The 14912-nt window shown below is 39.9% G+C and overlaps 1 protein-coding gene across 1 annotated transcript in view; it reads right to left on the bottom strand.

Moving 5' to 3' along the window:
- Positions 1-14912, bottom strand: part of LOC143242321 (uncharacterized) — a 146015-nt gene that overhangs the window by 31529 nt on the left and 99574 nt on the right. The window lies entirely within an intron of this gene.

Below are 14912 nucleotides of genomic sequence, written 5' to 3'. Positions count from 1 at the left end.
CAGTACTTAACCAGACTAAACAGGAAGAGGGATTAACACAAGGGAATGACAGCAGTAACCCCCAAATGACACAGTACTTACCCAGACTAAACAGGAAGGAGGATTAACACAAGGGAATGATAGCAGTAACCCCCAAATGACACAGTACTTACCCAGACTAAACAGGAAGAAGGATTAACACAAGGGAATGACAGCAGTAACCTCCAAATGACAGTACTTACCCACACTAAACAGGAAGAGGGATTAACACAAGGGAATGACAGCAGTAACCCCCAAATGACAGTACTTACCCACACTAAACAGGAAGAGGGATTAACACAAGGGAATGATAGCAGTAACCCCCAAATGACACAGTACTTACCCAGACTAAACAGGAAGGAGGATTAACACAAGGGAATGATAGCAGTAACCCCCAAATGACACAGTACTTAACCACACTAAAGAGGAAGAGGGATTAACACAAGGGAATGATAACAGTAACCCCCAAATGACACAGTACTTACCCAGACTAAACAGGAAGGAGGATTAACACAAGGGAATGATAGCAGTAACCCCCAAATGACACAGTACTTACCCACACTAAACAGGAAGAGGGATTAACACAAGGGAATGATAGCAGTAACCCCCGAATGACACAGTACTTACCCAGACTAAACAGGAAGAGGGATTAACACAAGGGAATGACAGCAGTAACCCCCAAATGCATCTGAAAGATACCCTTAGAAATAAGAGTTATATCTGATGAGAGGAACCACACCACTTTATCCATTCATCAGATGTGTCGTAGGTAAGGGTCAAAAACATAGAAGCACATCCAAGTGCAAGAGAGCTCCTAGACATGTAAATATGAGAGGTAACTTATTCCCACAAAGTATATAGGAGTGGATACATCAACGAATGTGGCCCTAGGTTAGAGTGGCTAGGGCATGATGAACTATATTCAGTAAGTCAATTACATTTAAAACCCATGCTTCTAGGAACCAACATCTACATGGGGCTAGGATGAGGATCATACCATCTTCACCTCAAGTTCAAGAGACAGGAGGGGATCTAGAACTACCCCAACTTTTGAGCATGACACATATGATATTTCTCATCTAGTGATACAGAGACCTAACATCTAGAATCAAAATAAAAAAGTATCAGTATAATCAAAACCAATTCCCCCAGCAGTAATAACATCCTGACATAAGATGCAAGAGATAGCAAAAAGGACAGAACCAGAATAATCTCACGTTTCTCCACAGTGACCCACAACACAGGAGTACAATCAAAGGATGAATACAGACAACCACAAATATTATGAGGATTTACACTGACTGGTTACCTCTAAGTCCAAATCCCATCTACAGATGAAAGTCACAGAAAACCTTATAGAATAGCCACAGGTGGAAGATGAAAACTCAACAACACAACATGGTATCAATCATCGGAGATGAACATATTAGGGATAATCCACTTACCCAAATGTAGGACTTCCTCCAATGGCAAAGAAGAAAAATGAGAGGGTAAAGGTGAGGTGTCAAATCTGATGAGAAGACACCCAGGAAGAAGATAATGAGGATTTACTTAATGGAATCAAATATCAAATCCAATTGGTGAGGGTAGGAAGGAAGCCATGCAAGTAATATAGCAATGAAAGTTATGGGCCAAACATAGAAATGTATCTGGATTGTGAATAGGGTACAGATGAGAAATAGAATGAAGGGAAATACAAGAAAATGAATTATCCTCCATAGTCCCCAACACCTTTGAGAAAAAGGAGAAATTCATATAAAGGATAAGACAGGAGTGGCAGTAAAAACATAATGAAAGGTCACTGGCAAACAAATCAAACTTTTGACATCCACCAGTTAAGAGAAGAAGTAAATATGTTTAAAGGGAAAGCATACCACATTAATATCTCAATCCAGAAGACTAAGCCATCTGGCAAGGATGATGATCCAGATGGAACACATTAACATTATAAGGACAAGGGTAGGAAGAATTTGACAGTATCAGAAAAAACAAAAAGTATGGGATAAGACAACCCAATAAGCTAAGATAAAAGAGACTGATGACCCCCTAAGAAAAAGAAACAATCAGCCACACAAGCCACAGTAAAGCTGTCAATGAGTAATCCCACAATAGCAGACCAATCACAAAAATACCTTCCAGTTATGTTGATATGCCTTCGTAAAAGAAGTTTGTAAGGAAAAAGCCAAAAAGAAAGCTCTTTGATGGGAGAAACCTGATCTCCTCACCAAGAACTGCAAATAACCAGGTGTAAAGATAAAGAACATTAACAACAGGATGAAGAACTGGTGACTAAAGGACAATGAAGAAGGGAGGAAGACAAAGGAAAGAATACTGGAGGGAGAAGGTGCAGTTGGTGTAATTGTGAAAATTACAGTTAAGCTGGCTAATAGGGAGTGATCAGAAGGGCTCTACATGGGGTTGTATGAAGGAGTGAGACCACCTGATGAAGTAATCAGATAGGAGGATAAACAAAATGCTGGGATAAAGGCATCAAGAGCCATAGACTATGAATGAGGTAAAAGATACCTAAAGAGAGGTGACTTGTGATTAAGAGTTATGGCAAATGCATTTACATATGGAAAACCTCATAGATTACAAAGCCACCAGAACATCAGGGGATCAAAGAACCACTCTGTCCAATAAATGTTGTCAGAGCAGAAAAGATCTGCTACAAGATAGAAAGCACCTGGATCTTAACACCTAATGAGATGAATGTTGTGCATGTGAGCCCAACATAGGAGACCAATGAACAAAAACAGATATCTTAACTGGGTGCCTTCTTAGTGATTGATATGTGCTACTACTGGAGAAAGAATGAATTATCCAACATTTAGCAAGGGGAACAAAGTAATTCAAAGTTCAACAGACCACAAGAAGCTTAGTTTTAAAGCCAATGATATGCAAAGACAGCTCATCATCAAACCAATGACCTAAAGCTTCCTAGTGATTGACTCGTGCACTTCAGCAATGAAGGGATGCATCTGTGAACAGCTGGAAATCCAGATGAAGAGGAGGAAGTGGGATGCCTGCCAATGCACATGCCTTGTCTAACCACCAAAGCAAATCGTCCATGAGGTGCGTGGAAGGAGAACTGCAAGATGCCAAGGGTTCCAGAGCAAGGTTCCACTGATTGTGAAGAGTGTACCTAAGGGATTGCATATGTGCACAAATGAGGGGTATAAGTGATATTATTGAAGACTGTATCCCCAGAAGTAAAAGGACACCTAAATCGACAAGATACTGATAGGATGGAGTACAAAAACAGCCTGAAATAAAACGTAAAAAGCTGTCAGAATAAAATACAAAATCTGAAATTACAATACAATCTGACAGTCATGGAAAAATGTAACATCGAAAACAAAATTTGAAATTCCATGTGATAGTTAACATAGAAAATTGTCAGAATAAAATACAAAATTCAAAACTCCAATACAATCTGATATATTAAACAAGGAAAGTTGTCACAATAAAAAACAAAATCTCAAATTACAAATACAATCTAACTGGTGCTGTCCCCAAAGGTTTGTTGCTCTTCAGGACTTCAGAAGTTCATCCAGGAAAGGGGATATGTGTAAATGTATCTTCATAGCATAAAACAAGAGGGTAATCATTCACATGTATCAAATCATAAACTTTTGTGTAATACCTGTTACTTACACATAACAATTATTCAAAGAAGCCCCTTGTGTGCTACTGTTGATAGACATTGGAGCAGTCCATTACAGTAAATCATGGGGATAAAGTTCAGTGTACAAAACATTGTTAGAGACATGTTGTGGTAGAATAAAGTACAATAACACAAAGTGTGTGCTAACAGTGACAATTACATACAGTACGTATTTTAACTCTAAAAAAAAAAGTCTTACTAAAAGCAGCACAATACATTTCATTTTCTATCTCATTGCAAACATTGCAGCAAAACAAATGTCACAAAAATTCCCTATTGCTTGGGAGTTTTTTTTGTTTGTTTCTTTGTTTTTGAATTTCGCACAAAGCTACGCAAGGACTGTTTGCGCTGGCTGTCCCTAATTTAGCAGTGTAAGACTACAAGGAAGGCAGCTAGTCATCACCACCCACTGCCAACTCTTGGGCTACTATTTTACCAACAAACAGTGGGATTGACCATCACATTATAATGCCCCCACAGCTGAAAAGGTGAGCATGTTTGGTGCAATGTGGATTTGAACCCGTGACCCTCAGATTAGGAGTCAAACGCCTTAGCCCACCTGGCCATGCAGAGCACAGGAGCTTTTTTTGAAAAATACACCAAAGACTTTACCGGATTTACATTCATACTTTTATTACAACATCAATACTTGTTTCAGAATAGTTTTCTTTTTTTGTATGTTATGGTTGGTCGGTTGGGCTGGTGTTTTATGGTGCAAAGCATTTAGGCTATCTGCCAAACATCTGGCAAAAGTTAAAATTAAAGTAAAATTATTAAAATTCATAAAAGGAAATTAACGTAAAACAAAGTTTAATTTTGAATTAAAAACATAAATAACATTAAATCAAATTTTTACATCTAGTCTACAGCAGTGAAAGAAAAATCACAGTAATACAAGTTGTAAAGGACTTTCTGTGACATAATTGTAATTATCATAACTTGCCAGGAAGACTAACAGGTAAGTTAAAAAACTACAGTTAGTTACCAGAAGTTGGCCTTTCCAGTCCTTGCTTCAAGTTATTTAATGTTATGGCCATTTTCAGGAACTAATACAAGTTTCAAAAGACTTGTAGCAAAATTTTAATAACAACTTGCCAGGATGATTAACAGGTAGTTCAAAGAGCAGCGTTAGTCACTTGAAGTTGGCCTTTCCAGTCCTTGTTTCAAGTTATTTGATGTTATGGCCATTTTCAGAAACTAATATAAGTTTTAAAAGACTTGTAGCAAAATTTTAATAACAACTTGCCAGGATGACTAACAGGTAGTTCAAAGAGCAGTTAGTGACTTTCCAGTCATGGTTTCAAATATTCTGACATTACAGCCATTCTCTAATTTCAAACTGAACTAGATGGACTTTGATTCTTAAAAGGGAATCACATTAAAAAGGTCTAATGTATAAATTAAAAAACTTAAATAGCATTAAAAAGATTAATGGCCTTTAAAAAAATAAAAACATTTCCAAGGTGGACAGTGTCACCAACAACACTGTCTAACATTATTGGTAAACCTTGGGACAAAACATGTTTAAAATGGTGCCATCATTGAGAGTCGAAGTGATGGCAAGACAGCAAAATGTGGCTTGTTGTGACTTGAGTGTTACACAGACAACTTATTGGTGCATCAGTACCAGATAAAGTAAAATAAGTTTAAAAACTGTGACCAATGTGTAGTCCAGTTAGAACAACTTCCTTTTTCCGATCCTTAAAGAAGCACGATGGCCAAAATCCAACAGAGGGTTTTATTTGGAAAAACCAAACCTTGAATACAGGTATAAAGGTCAGCTTACAGTCAAAGATAAGCCCCAAGAACATTATCTCAGGGACCACAGGCAGTATAACTTCACTGATACAGAGTTCATGCAAACGATTTTAGAAAGAGAGAAGTTAAAACTGTTTGCTATGGACCTCTTCAGTAAATGATTGAGAGCAGTCTGTAACTGCCGCTCAATATAGTTCATGTTCGATGACCGACATGAGATGTGAAAGTTGTTGGCATGGAGCCCGTTTGCAATAGTAAGAGGGAGTCGTTCAGTGAAGACATTAATCTTTATACTGAAAAGTGTGACACTAAAACACAGCCCTGAGGGACTCCGAGTTCCTGTAGAAAAGAACGGGAAAGTGTCAAACCCACACGAACTTGGAATTGCCTGTCCATTAAAAATTTTTAAATAAAAATGGGCAAATGGCCACATAACCTGTATAAGTGGAGGTCTCACAAAATGCCCTACCTCCATGTTGTATTATAAGCCTTCTCAATGTCAAAGAATATTGATACAAGATGCTGTTATTTGAGAAAGGCTTCTCTGATTAATGTTTCAAGTCAAATCAGGTGGTCTATGGCAGAGTGCTGTAGTTAGAACCCACACTGGATAGGCAAAAGGAAGTTGTCTGATTTGAGGAACCAAACAAGACAAGCATTAACCATCCTTTCCAAGGTCTTACAGAGACAGCTCATCAAAGTAACTGGATGGCAGTTTGAAGGAATCTTGGGATCCTTCCCAGGCTTAGAGAAAGATAGAACAATAGCCTGGCACCAGGTATCAGGAAAAACATTCTCCTGCCAGATCCAGTTAAAAACAATCAGAAGAATAGCAAAAGAAGCAGGAGATACATGGCACAGTATTTCATAGTGTACATCATCAGGTCCAACCGATGTACTACCAGACTGATGAAGGGCCAGTTTGAGTTCCACCAGTGTAAAGGGATGATTATAGATAGAGACAATCAGCTTAAAAGGAACGAGGTGAACACTCTGCCCGAAGTCTTGATGGCTAAGAAAGTGGAGGATGAAGCAGAAGTGCTAGATATCTGGCAAAAGCTTTCACCCAGAGTATCAGCAATGCTCCGGTATCAACTACTTCTTGGCCACCAGAGAGAAGGATTGAGAGGGGACAGAATTATACTGCCAACTGACCTTTTGAATCTTGTCCCATATGACTTTGGAACTGGTGGTGGAAAATATGCTAGTTGTAAACCTAATCCAAAAGTCCTTCTGACTTTGACGTCTTATCCACTGAGCATATGCATGGGCCTGCTGGAGAATGATGTGGTGTAGAGTGTGGGATACCCACACACATTTTGAGCCTTCCATGCCATGTGGCAGGCAGGATTCCACCATGCAATGAGAATATCGTGGGGAACGTGTCAAAGTTTTAGAAATACATTGAGCAGCTGCTTGTATAATACAGTCAGTTACTGTTGCCACACGGTTGTCTATTGATGGCTTACAGATGATGGCAGGGTCAAGTTATGCGAGAGCTGTGAAAGAGAGCCAGTTTGCTTGATCCAGCTTTCACCGGGGCACACAGGTTTGGTGGCATCGACCAAGGTCCGCCTCTCTCAAAATTATAGGAAAATGATCCCTGCCTTGTGGGTTATTGTCAACCCTCTATGAAAAGTGGGAGAAGAGTGAAAAGGAGCAAAGTGAGAGATCAACAGCAGTAAAGGACTGACTAGGTGAGTGAAAATAAGTAGAAGAACCACTACTGCAAAGAGAAAGGTTGTGATCAGAGAGCATAGGCTCTACAGAGCAAACCCTCCCATGAATATCAGTGCTTCCCCAGAGGGGATGATGTCCATTAAAGTCCCCCAGGATTAAAAAGGGAGACAGCAACTGTTCAATGAGAGCAACAAGGTCTCATTGATTGTAGGTCTCTCCAGGTCACAGGTAGAGAGGTAGCTATTTCCTGTTTATTGGCACAAAGCTACTAGTCTATCTGTGCCAAACGAGATGTAGTATACTATTAAGACCTGCCAGGAAGACTGAAGCATTAAGTTCAAACTTGCTGTCAGTCACCTGAAGTTGACCTTTCCAGTCCTGGGTTCAGGTCAAAATAAGATTAAAATGTGTAAAATAAATCATGCAAAAATAGTATATAGTCCAATAAAAACCTAAAATTAAGTTAAAAAGACCAATGGCTCTTAAAAATGTAAAAACACGAGTGAGGTTGGCAGTATCACCTATGACATTGGCTAATATCAAGAGCAAACCTACCTTAAAAATATGTTTGAAATGACGTTGTTGTTCTTGGTTGTAATGACGGCATGGTAATAAAATATGTATGATTGTGACCTGAGTGCCACACAGACCACACACTGGTGTATCAGTACCAGATAAAAAGAAGTAGTTAGTTAAGAAACTCTGACCAATGTGTAGCCAAAACAACTTCCTCCCTTTGATCTTTACAGAAACAAAATGGCCAAAGGGCTAAAGAAGGTTTGATTTGAAAAAGCTTATTATTTTGTTGCTCACTCCAGGTCTTCTGCCAACTGGTGTACAGTCAGGTTTTCATAACTGGACCATGGTCCACGTATGGAACAGGTACGGTGGTGATAGAGCTAGAGCAGACAGACTTCCCATGAATACCAACATGTCCTGGTATCCATAAAACTGGACAGAGATAGATGTTAGAAAGAGATGAACCAGTTTGTTTTGGATATTGATAAGAAGAAGGTGGTAACTAACATGGAATGATTTCAGGGCCAACAGACAGCTGAGTGAATCAGTACAGATCATACAATTCGTATATTGTATAGTTTCAATATGATTCAGGACAAGAGAAATGGCATGCAATTCGGCACTGAACACAGAAACTGTAGAGGGGATTCTGTGTGATACAACCAAACTGTAATAAACCATGGCAGAGCCTACAGAGTCACCTGATTTTGAACCATGGAATGGCTAGATCGCTTGAAAGATGTTTAGCAAATAAAGAGTGATATTTCCAATCAGGAGTATCTGCCTTTGTCAGATGACTCAAAGATAGGTTACAGTTGGGGATAGTAAGTAGCCATGGTGGAAGAGGCCAAGTTGTTGATACTACTATGCTATTCAAAGATAAATCCAATTTTTCTGATTGTACCTGGATTTGAAGGCTAAACGGAACAATGGCAGATTTTCTATTATAAAAAAGTGTGGCCCATTGAGGATGGAAAACACAATCCCAAGTAGGATGCTGTAGTAAAGAGCAAAGTTTAGAAGCATACACAACAGACAATTGCAAACGGCAAATATACAGAGGGGGTCATGGGATTCCATGTACAAACTTTGGATTGGAGAAGTACAAAAGACCCCAGTGCAAAGCAAAAGCCCCTGATGGTGGATAGGATCTAATAGTTTCAGTGCTGAGATTCTGGCAAAACCATAAACCACAGACCCATAGTCAAGTTTGGATCGGATAAGGGCACAATAAATTTTAAGCAAAAAGTATTAATCTGCTCCCCAAGAGGTGGAAGAGAGGACATTGAGGACGTTCAGTGCTCTTACACATTTGACATGAAGTTGCTTCATACGTGAAGTAAAGTTAAATTTACAGTCAAATATAAGACCTAAGAACTTTGCCTCAGGGACTACAGGAAGTACATCGCACAATACAAAGTTCTGGATCTGGATGAATACCCCATTGGCAGCACAAATGTACACAAACAGTTTTAGAGAGAGAAAGTTGAAAACCATTTGCTGTGGTCCACAAAAGTATATGATTGATCGCAGTTTGTAGCTGCCACTTAATAAACCTCAAGTTTGATGACTGACATGAGATGTGAAAGTCATCAACAAAAAGATCATTTGCAACTGTAGGGGGCAGCTGTTCACTGATAGCATTAATCTTTATACTGAAAAGTGTAACACTCAGAACACAGACCTGAGGGACTCCAAGTTCCTGTGGGGAAAAAAAAAGGAAAGTGTTCAGCCCACACAGACCTGGAATCGGCAGTTTATTAAAAAATGCTTAATAAAAGTGGTAAATTGCTTATCCCTATGAGTGAAGGTCTTGTAAGATGCCATGTCTCCATGTTGTACCATAAGCTTTCTAAATAAAAAAAATTGAAACAAGATATTGTTGCTTCAAAAAGGCTTTTCTGACTGATGTTTTAAGGCAAATTAAGGTGGTGTATTGTCTTCAGAACCCACACTGAATGGCTGAGAGAAGGTTGTCTGATTCCTTGAATTAATCATCCTCTCTAAGATCTTACTGAGACAACTCATCAAAACAATTGGACAGTAATTCAAGGAATCTTTGGATCGATCCTTCCCAGGTTTAAGAATAGGGAGTACAATAGTCTGGCACCAAGCATCAGGAAAGACATTCTCATGCCATATCTGGTCAAAACAAAGAGCCAGGAGGCAGCAAGATAGATGGTGAAAGCATCTCATAATGTATATCATCTGGTCCAACTGATGCATTGCCAGACCAATGAAGTGCAAATTTGAGTTCCATTAGTGTAAGAAGGTGATTGTAGTCGTAAGGAAGATTAACCAAAAGGAAAAAGGCAACTGTGGTTTTAACAGCTAAGATGGAAGGGCATGAGTTTGAAGAGCTAGATACATGAGAGAAACATTCACCAAAAGTATTATCAATGCTCCAAGCATCAGCAACTTCATGGCCATTGAATATTAAGATAGCGAGGGGGGGGGCAGAAGTATATTGTCCACTCACCTTCCAAATCTTGTCCCACATGACTTTTGAAGTGGTGGCTGAAGAAATGCTGGAGGTGTATTTAATCCAAGATTCCTTTTGACTTTGACATCTAACTCAACAAGCATGTGCATGGGCTTGCTGAAATGCAATGCAGTTTGAAAGCATGGGGTATCCACAAAATTTATCTCAAGCATGCTTCTGAGCTTTTCCCGTTACAGAACAAGCAGATTTCCACCATGATGAGGGGAATGCTATGGGAAAAATGTCGAGGTTTTGGGGATGCACTGAGCAGCTGCTTGAACAATACAGTTAGTTACTGCTGCTAAGCAATCATCTATCAATGATAACCATAACATGGCAGGATCAAGTTCTGAGAGAGCAGTGAAAGAGGGCCAGTTGGCCTGGTCCAACTTCCACTGAGGCACCACGAGGTCGAGTGTGGCACCAACCATGGCCAATGTCTCTCTAATATGATAGGAAAATGATCACTACCCTGTGGATTGATGTCAACCTCAAAAGAAAAGCAAGTGAAAAGCAAAGGGGAGCAGATAGAAAGATCTATAGCAGTAAATAACTAACTGGGTGCATGAAAATAAGTGTAAGAGCCAGTACTGAAAAGAGACAGGTTATGATTCAAGAGCATATGCTCTATAACATTTGACCCTTACATCAGTACTAGGACTGAGTGGGTACATGCTGATCAACCAGCAGTGCTACTCCCCATGTCTTTTGTCCTACACACGACCTCTATCATTTCAATATAAGGAGTATTGTCGAATTGTGACTGTGTTAGTAGGTTTTAAAATTGTTTCCTGTAAAGAAAGTCATTTGGGATGATAAGGGTCAATCAATCCTTGATGTCATTCACTTTTGATTGAAAACCTTGACAGTTCCATTGGATTAGCATGGCCATTTTTATTTATTTTGAGGAGAATATGGCAAAGAAACCTTCTGCTTGCAACTGCATTTTTCTTTACTGGATGTGGGTCAGTCACCCTCTATTGATCCTGCTCTGGATCGTGTAGGCAGATCAGTGTTTGTAGGCATACGCTCCAGTGATTGAGGGGCATGAACATTATGGTTTAATTTTGGGGTGTCAAGAGAAGAAGACCCAAAAGAAACACCTGGTCTTGAACTAGGTGAAATTGGGCTATAACTGGAAGATGTGGTAGGGCCAGAGATAGAAGTAGATACTGATTCATTAACTTTTTTTATTTTGGAAGGTACTAGATTAAGGTGCACTGTTAAGAATTGTGTAGGAGGCACAGAAAGGTCTGTCTGGATTCCTACTGTAGTTGTGGAATGGATTAAAGCAGCATAAGTCTGAGATGGAATTGGGAATAGTAATTTCTGATCCTCTGTAATATTGTGAATTGTCTTTAGAAGTTATACTTCTTTTTCTTCTAGCCATTTAGGCAAGAAGTTCAATTGAAGGATGTGGACCACAATGCACTTCTAGGTGGCACTCAAAAGCATCATGGTCTTTACCAGCACAATGAGCACATGCCAAGGACCCACAGCAAGATGTTTTTGAATGACCAAATTATTGACAATGGAAACATCTAACAGGGTTAGGAATATACAGTCGTACCTTACAATTCAGATACCCTGCCTTGATTGTGGTAGGAGAACGCGGATGTTGTAAATGTTAATATTAAAACATTTGTCGGCTCCATAATCACGCCTTTACTGATAAAAAAATTGCACACAGCTGTAACACCTTGGCTGGCTAAACTCAAGCAGTATCTCTGACTTAAGAACTCCTCTGAAAGAATTCAAAGTAGAATGAGGAGTAACCTCAATGGGTATATCCCCAATAGCCTTTGATTTCGAGGAGTTTTGAATGTTGTGATGAAGATGTTTCCATTAAAATGTCCCCAGACCGTAACTTTTTACCGCTTTAGGGAGAGCCAGCAAGCCCTTCCAAACCCTTCTGAATAAAAAATGGAGACATCTGACCTAAAGGTTTTTTCAGTTAAAGAATGTATAATTAAAAATTGTGAGACAGATTCAAGTTGCAAGTTTGATTGTACAGAGTCATCAACATGTGATCATTTTGCCAGTGGTCGAGTTTTCTCTATGCTTTCATGCTTGTATATTGTTTTTTAGTATCTATAAGAAAAAAGGATATTTTGGTGCCCACTGACCCCACCCACCATGGAGCCCTATGAGGAGATGCACTACAGTGCTATATAAGGTCACTTCAGCAATGCCAGGGTTTTGTGAGCACTATACCCATACACCAGTATTAGACATAATGTCCCCAACACCCATTGAGGGCTGCCCCACGCTGGCACTCAGTTGACCCTGGCCCAAATGGACTAGCTGACTGATCTTGGGGGGCCCATCCCAAGCTCATCCGTCTACAGAAATTCAAGGCCAAAGTGGTGTGTTGGAGTTGGACCCCTCAACCTCCAGAATCCTCTCCTCCCTTCACTGATCATCTTGCATGGCAAACATGCAGGTGGATGTTTAGATCCCAGAGGAGGTAAACTGAAAGTACAGAACCTTCTCTGGGAGATCCCATCACCACGCATGGAATCCACATCGAGGGGAGGTAGAGAGTACAAACAGTGATGGATTGAACCAGGGAAACACAGATGGCTACAGTCTCCAAGGGTGTGTTGAGAGTGGCAAAGACAGGGTGGACACATGCAGAACAACCAACAATGCCATCCCTCCATGCACTCATCCATCACACAGCCTGTCATTTCTGTACAAAGAAAACTGCTGAAAGGTGATTGAATTGGCAGGTTTCAGAAATGTTTCCAGGAAGGAAAGACATACAGGATGGTAGGAAGCAATCAATGTTTTGATGTCATCCAGATTAGAACTAACACTCAACAGTTCCATTGTATCAAGGTGGCCATTTTATTTTCGTAGGTGAATTGGGTAGAGAACCCTTCTGTTTACGACACGCTCTTTTTTTTCTTAGTGTCTTCATTCAAGGGAGGTCTATCGACCATCATAGATCCTGCCCTGGTTCACTGGTCTTTTGCTGGTTGCCACTGGGACAATTCCAGCAACTGAGGAAATGAACAAATGATCATTTTACATCTTGGGGTGAGAGAAGATGTACCTGAGGAAATGCCTATGCCTGAAACCAAAGGAAGTGGATATTGGGATTTGTTGGAATGTATGTAAAAGACAGAGATGGGTGTTAAAGTTGATTTACCTACTTTTTTAACCACAGAGGTCAAAAGACTTTTCATTTGCTTTGAGAACCATTCTTTGAGGCACAAAGTGATCCGCCTGCACTCCCACTGCAGTAGTGGAATGAAGTGCAGCAGCATATGTCCAAGATGAAGTGGTGGACAGCAACTTTCAAGCCTCAGGGTAAGTATTGTTGTGAATCATTTTCAAATGCTGCATCTCATTTTCTTCCAACCATATACAGAAAGAATGAAAGTAGGATGGGTGAGAGCCATTGCAGTTGATGCAATGAGGGTCTATTTCACACTCATAGACATCATGGTCCCGCCACCACAACAAGCACATTTTAAAGAACCACAACATGATGTCTCAAGTAACTGAACCATTGACACTGGAAACAACCAAGAGAGTTTGAATGTAAGGCCATGCCTTGTAATTAAGACAGCCTGGCAGGCAGACATAGTGATGTAAATGTCAGAATGAAACGTTGGTTGGCATCATAATTCCATCTTTGCAAGTGGAGATACACCTCACTGCAGAAACTCCATGGGTGGAGAAACCAGCAAGAGTCCCTGACTTGGGATGTTCTTCAAATCCTTCTCAACAATAATTCTTCGTGGACGAATTCAATGCAGCATGAGGTTTAACTTCAACAGGTATATTCCAAATCACATTTGAATGCAAGGAGTTCATTGTGTTGAGATGTGGATGTTTCCACCAATATGTCACCAAAGCAAAGCTTCCTTACTGACTTTGGAGAACCAGCAAGTTCCTTTAGTCCTTTCTGAATGAAAAAGGGAGACACCCATCCTAAAGGTTTGTCTGAAAGAGAATGTAGCATAAGAAAATGAGGTGCAGGTGTTACAGATGTTGAAGATTGCTGGTCAGAATCTTCAAGATGTGGTCATTTTCCTATGGACTGTTTTTTTCATCTATCTTATTTAAATTTTTATTTTAATGATTCAAAATAAAAAAGAATATTTTGGTGCCCACTGACTCCACCTACCATGGAGCCCCATGAGAAATGCACTACAATGACAAACAAAAACACTGCAGCAATGCTAGGGTTTTGTGAGCACTATACCACAACACCAGCATTAGGTATAATGTTCACAACACCTGTTGAGAAGATCCAACAATGGTACTTGGTTGACCATAGCCCAAGTAGACCAGCCAAATAACCCAAGGGGAGCCACCCCAAGGCTGCCCATCTATAGGTATTCAAGGGCAATGTGATGTGTTAGGGTCAGCTCCTCAACCACCAGGATCCTCTCCTTCCCTTCAGGTCACCACGCACAGCAAACACGCGGGTGGATGTTTAGATCTCAGAGGACATAAACTGAAAGAACAAAACCATACCTGGGAGGTCCCCTCACCACGCATACAGGAATCCACACCAAAAAAGGTCTTTCAAGTCCTGACTGTTCTTGAAATTTCTAGAAGATTCTTGAGAGTAAGAATCAACAATATTTGTTTTACAAAAAATGATGGCTCTTTTCAAACATTGCAGAAACTTCAAAAACTCACATAATTCATATAGAAGCCAAGAGACAGTAATAGAAAACGAATATTACTGGTCAGCTACAGTCAGTGTGCTACAGGATTTGGAACCTTTAATTGTGATTAATGCCTATTAATCAGAAAACTACAGAATTG

This window comes from Tachypleus tridentatus, unplaced genomic scaffold, assembly GCF_004210375.1.
Source record: "Tachypleus tridentatus isolate NWPU-2018 unplaced genomic scaffold, ASM421037v1 Hic_cluster_2, whole genome shotgun sequence".
NCBI classification, from domain to species: Eukaryota; Metazoa; Arthropoda; class Merostomata; order Xiphosura; family Limulidae; genus Tachypleus; species Tachypleus tridentatus.
The sequence above is the reverse complement of the archived record's forward strand: the minus strand, read 5'-3'. Positions and strand labels throughout refer to the sequence as shown.